At 36.8% G+C, this 14,342-nt stretch overlaps 1 protein-coding gene across 4 annotated transcripts in view; it reads right to left on the bottom strand.

Annotated features, from left to right (window-relative positions):
* The window catches only part of Arf6 (ADP-ribosylation factor 6), a 97,464-nt gene that overhangs the window by 71,290 nt on the left and 11,832 nt on the right, over positions 1-14,342 (bottom strand). For 2 of the 4 annotated variants that reach the window (XM_081742376.1, XM_081742375.1), the window contains exon 2: positions 6,642-6,752. The exons of the other annotated variants lie outside the window; for them this stretch is intronic. The gene's annotated coding sequence lies outside the window, so the exon portion shown is untranslated. The remainder of the gene's footprint in view (positions 1-6,641; positions 6,753-14,342) is intronic. 4 annotated transcript variants of the gene reach the window in all.

Here is a 14,342-nt window from a genome sequence, read left to right as displayed (position 1 = left end):
TACACTACCAATGTCCAAACACTAACGCTCCACTTGGCTGAACTTTGTTAAGCAGCAGATAATTACCATTTTCTAATTTTAAATTCTTTCTTTTATCTCAACCTTGCACATTTTACTTGAAATTACTTTTTAATATTAGGTCCTGTCCTTCACGGTACCTTACTGGCACAAGATCGTAAACACAACCAGCTAGCATAAAAGAACAAGTGCACGAACTTAACTTCCTGAATTTTAGAGTGAACGTTATTCTGTGTTGATCACTGTCTAAGTATCTAAATTGGTATACAGCCAGAAAAAGACTTGCACGGTGACGTCAATCAAAGATGCATGCAACCGCCGGACCAGTTTCAAAAGATCCTACCCGTATCTCGCAGTTGTTCAAATTGAAAACTTTATCTTTCACTGTGAATCTTTAAGAATAACGCTAACGACAGATCACGACGCAGCGCTGCACTCAAGATACTTTCACTCGAAAGAAGGGAGACAGGGGTATTTGTGTTTATTTGAAGAAAGAAAAAATGGAAAATTTACGTTATTAGCGTTTAAAGAAAAAAAAATCTAGAGACGAAACGTTGAATTCGACAAATCATTGAAATGAACAAAATTATATACGCCAGTATCAAAAGTTTATGCGTAGTTTGAGAAAATCAAGAAAAAACTTCTCTTTAAATCTAATGGGCCAGTCAGAATTCTTTTATATGGTGCCTGTGGTCATCAGAGATAGCGTAGGTCAATGAAAACTTGACAAATGTCGCAATGACCCGCCACCCACCATGACGCACTCTAATCTACCAACTACCAATACCCATCAACAACAACTCTGACCCATAAGTCACGTCGTCCTCTCCTCTGACGAAAGAGTTTACACTTGTAATAAAACAAGGCTGTGAAATTATCACTAATCGGAGTTTGAATTTCTACGGTCAATCGCTCAAGCATAGCTCTGTTAGAATACTGGTGGATCTTACCTTTACGATTTAAAATGGTCAAGTGTTTTTCATGGGCCATATTACGATGAATTTCAATTTAATCATCATATATAATTATTTCCTTGTTGACAAATGTTTTTTCCAGTAGTCAGCTCCTCTGAAAAAGAACAGGCTGTGTCTCGAAAGCAGGTAGTAATCCTATTGCTATTATTACAAGTATCAATATCCAAGTGAGTTCTTTTTTCACTTATGGTACGTTAGATGTAGTCATCTCAGGTAAATCATAAAAAAGTATGAACAATAGAGGCCTTGAAAATAAAACGTCAATAAATTCACCAGTGTTCAGAACATACTGTCTACAATATACTGAACAGAGTGGGTCGGCGAGTCGCAATGAGCCGGTGGATCGCAGTGGGTCACGTCCTGCTGACTCACGACCTACTCACAAATCTTGACCCACTCCATTTCTGGTGGTCGTAATGCACATGTTTTCTTCACAGGGTTGTTGTAATTGTCTTTCTCATGAACATACTAAAAGTCCCCATTGATCCAACTTGTGCTAACGCCGCTCTTGGATAAATTGCGGACGAAGAGGCACCTTTATAAAGTATTTGACTAACTTCATAAAAACGGTCAATCTTAGAAGGAAAATGAACTGGACCAATTCAAAAGAGCAAAAAATCTGCTATCAAACAGCTCGGACAAGCGCCGAAAAATGATTGCAAGCTTTTGAAGTATGGGTGTAGAGAAGAATACAGGAAAGAATTTTTGACGTAATCAGAAAGAGGAAGAAAAATTAGTTGGGACATTTGCTGAGAATGGGTATGGTGAAAGGAAAAATAGGGGAGAGTGAAAGGCACTGCAACCGATGGACGATACCAAAACTTAAAAATATCTACGTCAAGACGATGTTAGCTGAGAACCGTGGTATATGGAAACTTATGTTTGCGGCAAATTACATTTACTAATGGCAGAACACCTATGATAATGAAATTCGTGCGAAGACATTTAAAAAATATGTAATTTTTATATTGCAAAAATACCACTGAAAACATCTGTAGTACAGGTAAGGATGTCACTTTAAATAAGAAAACAGATTATGTTTATTCTAGTTGAAACTGGAAAACTTTCCAATCCCTATTAACACACCTTTGTTCTTAAGATGGAAATCAGGACATTTTTGCAACGGGGAGCGGAGGTACAATGCACGAGGAAATGAGATCAGCATACTAAAATCTTCGTGTAAAAATTGACAAAAAAACGAACCATAGAATAAGTAAGTACTGGAAAAACAACAACAAAAAGTGGTCTACGAAAGAGTTCACAAAACTAAAAAACGCTCAAATCAGTGACTTCACACACAAAATGTTAAACCTTTGTCATAGTATTAGTGGTAGAAAAAAAAACCTGATTCATCGCGAAGCTCTATTCACACAAAGGGAAAACATTCTGTTTTCCAATATCGCTGTTAGCCTAAAAATGAAGTTTCCTTGACACTGCGGCCGATCGATGAAACTGCTAATGGATGCCATACATAAATCATAGTGGGTTCACAGAATGGCTTCAATTAAGTCCTATCGATTCTTTATTCATTATTGATACGGAAAAGGACTACTGAACTTTACAAACAGTAACCAACATTTTACTTGTGAATAAAATAAGGGAACCACCAAAAGCTGTATTTTCCCATCACAATTTCTTTATTTGGACAGTGCATTTAGCAAAAAGGCAGATAAAGACCTATCATAATGCCATATTTGAACCCGATCGTATCATATATATATACAGGGTGATTCGTGAGGAAGTAGAAATACCCTGGATGCTCATAGTATGGGTGATTCTAAGCGAAAGAAGTTTCTATGAACATAGATCCGATTCTCGACGGTTTGCGAGCCACAGGTTGTTAATCATTTTGGACACCTTCCTACAGAGAAGTACTTTTACTTGGCATATAATTGCTGTTCTGAGAAGTCCTATACCGCGTTGGAAAGGTAGGGGAGTGACATTTCGAATGGTATATAGTATGACACTCTAATGTTTATGAAATGAAAATTCCCTTTTCTCTAATAATTTGTGGGAATTGGATGCGACTTGAAAATGAAATGAAATCTTTGAGTTTTACGTCCCACGGTTATGCCGGTTAGGCTAAAGGAGACGGTGATGATGAGTAATGAATGAAATGGTGGAATGAAGAAAGTGGGAGGAAACGGAAGAACCCCGAGAAAACACATGCACACGGTGTTTGTCCATCACAAAGTTCACTTGGCGGGGGCTGGGATCGAACCCGGGACCCCAAACACCAGAGGTGAACGTTCTACCATTGAGCCACCGCGGCCCCAAAGGATGGATGCGACTTTGTCGCCAAGGCAAACAAAAAAGTAACAACGTAATCCGTTGTATGCTAAACATCGACGAAAAATTTCAAGTCGTTAGCTTTCATAGAGAACGAGAGAAAAAAAATTAACACTAATAACAAGTATAAAAAATGGTTTATTAGAAATCCTGGAAACCGAAAGTGAAAAAAGAAAAAATATAATGTAATCCGAACGTAATTATAATTTGTAATCAGTTACTAACAACAACGACGACGAATGTTTATATTTATTTGGAACGACCAAAGTGTACTTTACAAACGAAGGAATATTTGTAGTTTACAGTAGGATTAAATTTTACCTAATTCAATGGGAACGACGTAGACTTTCAGATGATAATGCTGACGAGAGCAAAGTAAAATTTTTCTTAATTACTTTAAACTTTCTCTCCCTTTCCAAGGAGAATGGTTGACAGCACTGATACTGGGCAATGCAAAGAACGGAAAATGTGTAGCGATAGATGACAGCACTAATATCTTGCTCATGTAGTAATAGATTACAACAGTGACATGAAGTGAGAGAGGTTGTTGTGATTGTTGAGTTGTGTGAAGATAATTAAAAGGAAAATGCTACACACTTTTACACACGAATGTGCGGACACGGTTTTCATGTATGGCTATTGAAATGGGAGTGCAAACGCAGCTGCTCAGAAATACAGAAGACGATATCCCACGCACAACACCATACCGGAAAATCTTCACAAACGTGTTTCGTGTGTTATGTGAAAGGGGTTCATTTCCCAGTGTGATGGTGTTATCGGATGGTGGTGTGATGCAACCAGTTGAAGTACAAGAGAATACTTCTGAGAGTGAAAACGAAGCTCGACCACCAGCACAGAACAGATTACATCACGTCTCCATGTTCCAGAAAGTAGCGTCTGGCGAACATAGGTCTGGATGGGCTGTAGCCATTCCACCGTCAACAAGTTCAACATCTTTAACCGAGCGATGAAGCACAAAGATTGCAATTTTGTCATAGGTTACCCTACAACAGACAGTTGCTGCTGTGCATTTTGTTTACCAATGAGTCCACTCGAGACGGTATCAATAATACTAGGAACACGCATCATTGGCCAGTGAATAAACCGCATTCTACTGTCGAAACCAATTTCCAACAATGTTTTTCTTCTAACGTGTGGTGTGGCTTAGTAAATGACATGTTGATTGGCTCTGTCAGTTTCGCAGACGACCGCTGTCTACTTTTCTTAAAATATGACCTACCTATTATACAAATGTAAGATGTAGCCTCGGCTACAAGACGACGCATGTATATATAGCATGATGGAGCATGAACCCAGGATTGTCATAAAACATCTTAATCATGTCTACCCTAACAGGTGAATTGGGGAAAGGCAGTCATTGGCCTGCACGTTCCCCTGACCTCACCTATTGGATTTTAGTGTGAGAGTAGTTAAAGGAGAGGCCCCCGAAACCAAAGTCAATACATGGGTTGAACTTGTCACTCGGATTAACAATGACTATACCCGATTGAAGGGCAATCGCAATGCATTAAGACGTTCCACCCAAAGTAACCTGAACAGAACTGAAACTACATTGAGGTTGGTGATGGGACATTTGAACATTTGCTATGAGAGATTTGATATGTCAGGGGACACCGAAATTTTCGATATCATTCCTACTGTTTGCAAAATTAAATGATGTGTATTCTGTACTTACTACTTCATGTTTAGATGAAACATGCATTTTTTAAAAACACTTAGTTTCTCTCTTTTTCCATTAACAGCCATGAAATTGTGTGCCACGTTTTTCTGTTTTATGATTATTATCTTTCTTCCACAAAGCTTCCTTGTATTTTCGAAATTCTTTCCTCATTCATCGATGTTTAGCATACAGAGTGTTACCTTTTTTTGGCCGCTTCGGTGACGGTGTCGCCATCCAACTCCCACAATTATTAGAAAAAGGAAAATTTTTTCGAGACAATTTTGAAACTTTCCCCATCATGTACATTAGGATATCATACTATGCACCATTCGAAAGGTCATTCCCTTAACTTTCCAACGCGTTATAGCATTTCCCACAACTGCAATTACATGCGAAGTAAACAAATACTCTTTTTGTACGGAGATGTCCAAAAATTGTTAACAACCTATGGTTCGCAAACGTGTGTTCATGGAAACCGTTCTGCTTAGAATCACCCTGTAGATGATCCGATCGGGATCAAACTTGGCATAATGATAGGCCTTGACCTACCTATGTGCTGGAACACGGTTGCTAAGTTGTTAGCGGTCAATTTGCCTCAAATTTTCGAAAACAAAGACTCATAGATCGAAAACTGATCCGACCGGGATCCATCGAATCACCCTGTATACAGGCTTCTGTTTTCGGAAATATTACCCAAAATTCGATCATCCTTAACTCGTGAACCATAACCCTGTACAACATGTTTCACAAGCTTATATAGTAGGTCAAGTTCTATCACCATTAGAAGGAGGGGGGGGCGTGGGTTGTCATACTGCTACTTTTAAGGGCTCCAAACTTTGGGATGGATTTTATTTATATATATATATATATAAAATAAGAAAGTTTCCTCTTCTAGGGGGGGGGGCGATCGCCCCCCCCTGGATCTGCCCCTGCAATGGGGTGATTTTTTTTTCGTTTTTTTTTATTATTTTCGAAAATGACGCAAAATTTGACTGCTCATAACTTGGGAACCGTAAAACTACAAAAAACTATATTAATACACCCCAGTTTGGCTCTATCACCATGACAAACTTGATTCTGATCAAATGATTTAAGTAAACATTTTTTCTTAGAAAGTATTACGCAAAATTTGATCGAATTTAAAGTTAAAATGATCGAAAAATGACCGACATTAGTGCCGAATCCATAGTTTCCGGGGTTACTGAAATGAACAGTGACACCTCCGATCCCGTTTAAATCTAAATTCAGCCCTATATGTCCAAAATGAAACATATTCTCCCTGTGCGAAGAATGGGTATTTTGATATTACGCTTATATAATAGATCAAGGTCTAAACTTGATCCCGACCAGATGATTTACATGTACGTAAGTTTAGGTTTTTGAAAATCTGATGCAAACTTTGGTAGACCACTCGGGAACTGTAAGCTCGCATAATGTAATATTTCACACTCTTTTATAGTAAATGAAGTTCTCACATCATACCAATTTTGATTCCGACTGGATGAGTTCAGCTGAACTCCGACGATATATATGTTCTTGATTTTTCAGGCATAAATCAAATAAAGGCCGAAAAAAATTCACAGTATTATTCTTCTCGACATCCAGACTATCTCTAATATATTCCCATTAACAAAAATACATTCCTTACATTAAAAAAAAAAAAAAAAAAAGTTACTTACCAGTCACGTTACAACAACCAACTTCTATCTGATACTAAAGTTTTGCACCGATGCTGTCTTTTAAACATATTCGACCTACGTCTGTTGCCTCTCCAAACGTCGCACAACGATCTTAAGAATAAATAAAATATATATCAATTATTCTCACACAAACGCCACCAAATTCAATCATATTTTCATTACTAATTCTTTCTGATAATACCTCTTGTGCATACCTTCGTTACCATTCTTAAACAAACCCCGGGATATTACAAAACTGTCATACTTAATGTTATAAAAACCATGTTAATTACTACGAATGAACATAATGCAAAGAAGGGCTACTCTTACTACCCTTCTGGTCACCTCAAGCTATCAGGAACCATCATATTATTCGACTAGTTTCGGGTACTGAACCAAGAGCTTCAACCAATATTCCAACATTCATGCAGTACTCACGTTTGAGAACAAATTCATATTTAATAAGACAGACTCTCTGTGTATATATATATATATATATATATATATATATATATATATATATATATATATATATATACAGAGAGAGAGAGAGAGAGAGAGAGAGAGAGAGAGAGAGAGTCTATTTTAAGTAGAATGTAATCTTGTTGAATCTGTACCCGAAACCAGGCGAATAATGTGATTGTTTCTGATAGCTTGTATATAAACTAATGATTCTCAAGATTTCAGGAAATAGTTCTCAAAACTTTTTATGAACATCATTATTATTTCGAAACACCTTTACTTTGTTCATTACATCAGACTAAATATTAGCGTTACTGTAAGGTATCTATGTTTTTATCGTATCTAATATTGGGAGCAACTATAAAACACATCAAGCTAAAATGAAATTAAATATAATCTTTCTTTAAGCTTTACGTCCTACATTATGCCGAATAGGGTAAAGAAGACGGTGATGAGGAATGAATGAAATGGTGGGATGACGTAAGCAGCAGCAGGAGAACCTCGAGAAAATTCACGTGCATGGTATTTATCCACCACAAAGCTCACGTGGAGCGAGCTGAGATCGAACCAAGCACACTAAGCTAAGTCGGGTAATATGCAAGACAGTTTGAAGGCCAGAAACTCTTACGAATAATGTCTGTGGAGATAAATCGCTCAATTTACGTCAGTGACAAATGAAGAACCCATCTCCCCGAAATCTAACTTTACTGTGGATGGATCTACACAGAATTTAAGCTTTACAGGAGCAACGGCTCAAGGGCTGAGCCAGCAGTTTAGACCTCGGCTCCTAATTAACGCAGAGTTAACTTACGCCTCTCTCTCTTCAGGACGGATGAAACTTTCCAACGGTGTGCATCTCATGCACATTGGGGATCCCGCGCCGGAAGCATACGGGGAAAATTTGAATGATTTTAGTTCCCCCTCAGTATTTGGGGGAAGAACACTAATCCCCAAAGGAGCTACAAGCATTAAAAACTGGTACCAATAAAGATGAACGAACATACTAACTAGCGATACCCTGTGTATGGCCATTGGGTTTGAGAGGAGTATTGAATTTACCCTTCTCTTCAGTGTATATCTTTTATAAAAGAAAAACATATTACTTGAAAATTGTAGGACGCTGGCAACACTGTTACTTGTCGTACGCCGAAAAAAATGTCACATGTACGACAGACATTCGGAACATCATTTTGTATATTGTTGTCTACCCTGGCGTTGGCAGCTCTAGCGACGCCCCTAACTGTCACAAAGACATGAACAATGCCTCGTTGAAAAGCTTATGGGGCACAGATTCCAACAAGGCTACATTTGTCTCTCCCGCAGCAAGCCCGTAAAAGAAGAAATTAAAAATTCGGAAAAAATACACTTTTTTGAGATTTGGGGAGCTTTGGCAACAATGTTATTTGTCGTGCGCACGGGGGCACAAAAGTTACCTCGTTGGAATCTATGTCCCATAAGCTTTCCAACGAGGTATGACTTATATCTCTGTGACAATTAGGGGTGTCGTTAGGGCTGCCAACGTCAGGGTACACCAAAATATTTCGATAAAAATGTACAGGCTGATTCTATTAGGAAACACGTTCGGAATTTTTTCTCACTTGGTACTGAACTTTCGTCCTTCATATTGTTTACATGATTGTATCTAATGTCTGGCGTACCCGTGAAAATATTTGTTCTTGCGTACGATAAGTAACAGTGTTACCAGCTTCTCACATTTCCAAAAAAAAAAATATCATCATCTACGGGTTTGGCACGACGGGCACAAAAGTTAGTTCGTTGGAATTTGTGTTCCAGAAGCTTGACAACGAAGTATTGTTCATGTCCCTGTTACGGTTAGAAAGTGTACTAGTGCCGCCAACGTTAAACCCTACGATTTTCTTGAAATCCCTGTCGGTCCTGAAAACATTAACAGTGAAAATGTAAACTGGACCGCCGTGGAAAATGGGTATACTTTATATGATAATAGCTTACTACTGAGTAACACCGATTACTCGTGTTATTTCAACTACATCGCAACGTAAGCAACACTACAGGACTGTTCTGGAAATTGAATCGGCGTAGTTCATACATACTCGAGAAAGGAAAGAAACAAAAAGCTTTGGAAACCAGAACGACAACGCTGAGAAGTACTGGTATACGTTATACATTTTTTTAAGAGCATTGTCTCGAGCGTTTCCTCATGACAACCGTTTTTCAATTTAGATTGAAAATGAAGATTTATTAAATAGCACAATTAAATACATACAATACATTATTAAGAACTACAATATATTATCACAATTTTATATCCAGAACTCAAATTACAAATATTCACTTTTATTATTTGCTTTGCTCATAATAATAATAATAATAATAATAAAACTAAAAAACCTATGTCAACAGATGAACACAGAAGCCCGCTTTATAATTATACAGCACATAATGGTAAAATATCTCTTTAGCTTTAACAAGTGGAATGACGTCACGAATTCACCATTAATTCCGTACAGCTAACTTACATTCTCACGACCAATAATAATCCTTTACAATTCGTCGTAAGGCAGCATGGAAAATTAAACGAATACGCTCTCAAGAAATTTAACGTCATAAAATGCGATCTTGGAAAAAAAAAATGCATGCTTTAAAACAAGGCTGGTGCAATGAACAAAGTAGCACGACAAACTGCCAACTAACGAAGAATGAGTTGTTTTGTTTTCACATAACAAAACTGTTTCCACCAGTGACTGCATAAAAGTTTATTCACAATTCAGTAAAAATCTTATGGACTTTTATTAACTTTAACCTTCTTTTCTCACTAGATATTTTACACTCTTGAAGTTACATCATCATAAAAATAAATTAGCATTCTTTTAATTTTTTTTTCATTGTTTGAAATTCTTACTATGCGGTCGTAATTTATTACTCACTCAAATGGCAGCAGAGCAGGAAGCAAAGTCACACGCGATCTACACATATGAATCATATTCTGCATTTAGGAGAGGCATCCTATCTATAGAACATGTATTGTTTCCGACACATACGCATTTTTATTTCCCTCGAAAATATTTATTTAAGAGTGAAAAAGTAGCTGGCCGGGATCAAATTTGATATCCGACTGCCCGTACCAATGCGCTAACCACTATGCTGAGTCCTTCCCTAGACAAGCCAGAATGTTGACTCTTTACGCCGACATTCAGCTATCCAGACCACAAATACTGTACAGCAATTTACAACTTCTGTACTTGAATAACTCACAATTCTTTACACTAGCAGATCCAGAAAGATCATCTGTGGGAGGGGGGGGGGGTGTCACCAAGACGATGAACTTAGGCTGGAGGTGTGGCAAGCAAATTTTGTATCTGAAGCAGAACAAAGCAATAAACCAGAATAAAGTATATAGGGTTCAAAAAGCCCTGTATACATATATACAAAAATTGTCAATCCACTGCTGGATGAAGATAATCCAAGTCCTTTCTTCACGATTATCTCTTTCCGGCAATTATTTTCCACGTTACTTTGCAGTGTTTATTATTTTGTACGTACATTTCACGATGTTTCCAAAAGTCATCACGTCTTTTTTGAGATATACTTTTTTATTATGGAAAATTGATTTTCGGAAAAGACAAAAAAATCTGGAAGAAATTGTTTATGTAAGAACAGAAAAATTAAGATAATAGCAAACAATGTATTATTCCTTAATGTTTAGTATCCCCTGATTTACAGTAAGGACAATTTTACTATTATCATTGTATTTTTGCACCTACCTACCTACCTTTTTTTTTTTTTTCTTCCAAAATACTTATGGTCATTCAGATAGACCGTTCTTATACAAAAGGACATTGTCCTCAGTTTTAATTACATTTGTTACACTTTATATTTTTCTATCTCTCACATGAACGATACCAGTAATTACTAAGTCATCTTAATATTAACTAAAGCCTTATTTTGTTCAGCAGTACTTTAAAAAAATTAAAAAAAAAAAAAACTTTGATAACTGCATTTACTCATTGAGAGAGAGAAATGAAAATCTCAAAATGCAGAAGGGAAATATGATACACCTATGTATCAAAGAGAAGAAACCGATCCTTTTCAAAAATTGAAAAATGGGAAAGAACTTGTCCATGTAAGCAGGAAATAAAGTAACACCCAAGGCGTCACTTTCCAACGAGAAAATCAGTTGCCAGAAAAATATACTTTAGGATATTCAACAAAGATTAAGCTCCTACTTTCATACAACAAACGTAAAACTAATACGTATGTTTTAAGAACTTTGAAAACTAAATCACATTTACAATCTCAATTCGTCTTCAGCACTCGGATCCTGATTCCGTTTCCAGAACAACAGCAGAAATGGAAACAACACTGTGCAAAAAAGATCAAAATTAAACCTTCCAGATTTGAAGATGATTCCATAACCTTAGTAACAATTTAGCTAAAATTGTACGATAAATAAGTAAAATATTAACATATCTATTTGTGCTTTCAAGCAATTATCGTTTAACTCCCGATAATTGTACAGGTATATTCTGTAATATACGATTATTTCAGTAATCTTTTATAACGTACATATTAACCTCAATGAGTCTTTTCTTTAGCTAAGTGTGTAAAATAATTTATAATTCTGCAATCTTGCTTAGTTATTTCACTTGTGTCCAACTCAACACTGATTGAGGCTAATTTTACATAGTTTGTTGGAATTTCAACTCCACAACTTGCTTAGAGTTATATGCATGCTCTCATAATTGTTAATGATATTTACTGTATTTATACCTTTTCGGAAACTATACTACCGTAATTTTCCTTATGTAACTATTACTTCGTAATTCACTCACGTTAATTTTCAAATAATCATTTACTTGTCCGAATTGACTTAAATATTCGCACAACTCTATTACATCATAGCCAAAATTTAGTTGTAGTCTTAATTTATATGACACTTGATATCTAGTTCCAGAACTGCTTTCTTCCACCGATCATAATTCCTTCTTAAGAGTATCGCTATTTGAGGATGCGTTACCCCCCCCCCCCCGCAGTGAACGCAGCCTGGGTGGCTACTCGGTAATTTTACTTTTGCCAGTTATACATTATACTATGAGCCAGTCACGGTTTTCAAATCTTTTTTCTATGTAACCCTATTGTATTACATATCGTTCTGTGATTAGCTAATTTTTCGGAATTTCCTTGTATTTTTGTGAATTTTCTTTTGTTATACACGCACATACTTTATAATAGTAAAGTTCCAATACTCTACACAAAGCATCTTCCAAGCAGCTGTTCCTTGCCAAAAATCTCCTTACCTGGCAACACGTCTTTTTTCTTTTTTTTTTTTCTTTTTTTAATCCTTTCTTTAGACATATTTTACTGATTCCGAAATAGCAGGCGGTCTATTGTTTCGAAACGCACCAAATATACTCGAACCGACGTATTCTGCGTTTTCATTGCCTTCGTGTTTGCAGTGCATTGTGTTTAGCCATCCATCTTTAAATATATGGTCAGTGTATTCCAAGCGTATGCATATGCATGAGCCATAAAAAAGCGTTGCGAACGCATCGATTAGCCGTAGTCTTCGAGTACTGTATATCTGACCCATTACATCTAAATGCTTTTATTTTCATGATAATATCCGTTACTCCTATCAATGTCTAATCTAATGCCGGTGTCACTGGGATTTTTACTCCTGCAAACTTTTATCCCCTCGAAATTTTACCCCCTTGTCGGTTTTTGGTCATTTCAAAAAAAAAAAAAAAAAAAAAGCCAGAAGTCACCTTAAAAATTGGTACCATTGATTGTGATTTCTCAGAGTGTGATTCACTTTGGGCAAGATGGCTTTATGTCTGAAAATCTGATAGGGAGATAATATTTTCCTTGAAAATTAACACCCCCTGTCGGCGGGGTTTGCCCAAGTGGGCCCAGCTCAAAATTGGACCCACCTGAAAAAAATAAACACCATAAAACCCATCTGCGTCTTTGAGCTTTTTGTTAGTATATTATGGGTACAACAAAGATGATCATATTAAAAGTGATTTTTATCAGATTTTGGACTTTCCTTGGGTGAATTAGATGCTTTCACGTTAAGGTATACAACAACATTCAACGTAAGACTTTTATAAAGTTCTGAATGCACTGAATGAATAATCTTACCATAGCTTGAGATAATTATAGAACAAATTAATGTATAGATTATGCTTATAGCCTATTTGAAGTAAAATATGTAATTTTATATTATAGAAAATGCTATCCGTGAATAGTGTGCTCGCCAACTCGGGTTTAAGGCCATAGGTACCGATACTACCAGTAAATATGTACAGTAGTGCATTAGTAAAACTATTAGTACATTTTTTTATTACCTTGGATGGTAACACAAGTATTCTTCAGTAAAATTTGGTTTTCCAACAACAACAGTCTAGTTCAGTTATTTGTCGCTACTCTTCAAATAAGCATTCTGTAGAATCAACACCAACAGGAGCGTAAAATTCTTGTCAAATTTACGAAGCTTAATGCCTGGAGTTCCGAAGACTATGTAACGCTTACTATATCAAGTGCTGAATTTAAACTTCCGTACTAGTGGAAGTTTCAATGTACAGTAAATAAACTTGCAATTCCAAAAAAAGTCGTGAAAGTGTTCGGAAAATTCCTGCAATTGAACGCACAAAGCATCGGAAGTAAATACTAACTAACTAACTCTATGGCCTATGGAACCCGGAGGTTCAATGCCGCGATCACAAAAGCTCTCCATTGACTTTTAACCTTAGCTAACTGCATCCAATTTCTACTTTGTATTCCAATCTCTGCGAGACGCATCTTAATATTGTCCTCCCATCTGCGCCTAGGTATTCCTACTGGTCGTATTCCGATTGGTCTTCCAGTTAAGACTTTGAAAGCGGTTCTACCTTCTTCCATTCTAGCTACATGACCCGCCCACCTAAGCCTCCTAGACTTGACGACCCTAATAATGTTCAGTAAACCGTATAAATTATGTAGTTCCTCGTTATGAAGTTTCCGCCATTCCCCATTCCCGTTCCTCTTGGGTCCGAATATTCGTCTCAGGATCTTGTTCTCAAATACTTTCAGTCTATGCTCTTCCCTCAGAGTAAGTGACCATGTTTCGCAACCATACAGAACAACAGGCATGATTATCGTTGTATATATTTTAAGCTTCAAATTCCTCGACAGGATTTGCGACAACAAGAGATTTTGAACCAAATAGTAACACGAATTCCCTGCTTTTAGTCGACATTTAATTTTTTCGTGAATATGAAT

The sequence above is a fragment of the Thermobia domestica genome, chromosome 16 (assembly GCF_964235325.1).
Source record: "Thermobia domestica chromosome 16, izTheDome1.hap1.1, whole genome shotgun sequence".
Classification (NCBI taxonomy): Eukaryota; Metazoa; Arthropoda; class Insecta; order Zygentoma; family Lepismatidae; genus Thermobia; species Thermobia domestica.
Note: the sequence above shows the minus strand (reverse complement) of the source record. Positions and strands in the feature narration are given on the sequence as shown.